Source organism: Pteropus vampyrus, unplaced genomic scaffold (assembly GCF_000151845.1).
Source record: "Pteropus vampyrus isolate Shadow unplaced genomic scaffold, Pvam_2.0 Scaffold732, whole genome shotgun sequence".
Classification (NCBI taxonomy): domain Eukaryota; kingdom Metazoa; phylum Chordata; class Mammalia; order Chiroptera; family Pteropodidae; genus Pteropus; species Pteropus vampyrus.
In genome coordinates, this window is record NW_011889513.1 from 22,915 (window position 1) to 23,430 (window position 516).

The following is a 516-nucleotide window of genomic DNA, read 5'->3' on the forward strand; positions in this document are numbered from 1 at the left end:
ATTTTTGTTTTGGCATCCAGTAGGTGACATCTAAGCCTCTTGGATCCCTGCTTTATGTAAAGCCTAAATATTGCCTTTTTTATTTTCTTATAGACGTTTAATCATGCTCGCTATCCTCAGTTTCAGTCCCTGTCAGCGTTAGCAATAGTTTCGGAGTTTTTGCTCAGATTCCCTGGGGCTCAGCAGTTTCGATCTCAGAGGTTATGGGGGGAGGGGCCCTCTGGGTTTGGGATTTGGTGCTGTGGCTCACCCTAGGTCTTGCAACCACGGCTGGTAATAACCAATTGTTTTTTCTCTGCTGTCCTTGCTTCTCTGCCATCCTGTTTCTCTGCTTTCTGCCCTGATACCTGGGCACTGCCGCCAGCTCTCACAAACAGAGCTGTTCAGGGAAGTCAATGCACCTTCTCCATCCCCTCCTACCGCAGGGAGCTCCAGCTGCTGGAGGCAGCTTCTTTGTTTCTCCCAGTCCACCAGCCAACACCCAAGGTTCTGACCTGTGGTAGATCTTATACGCAG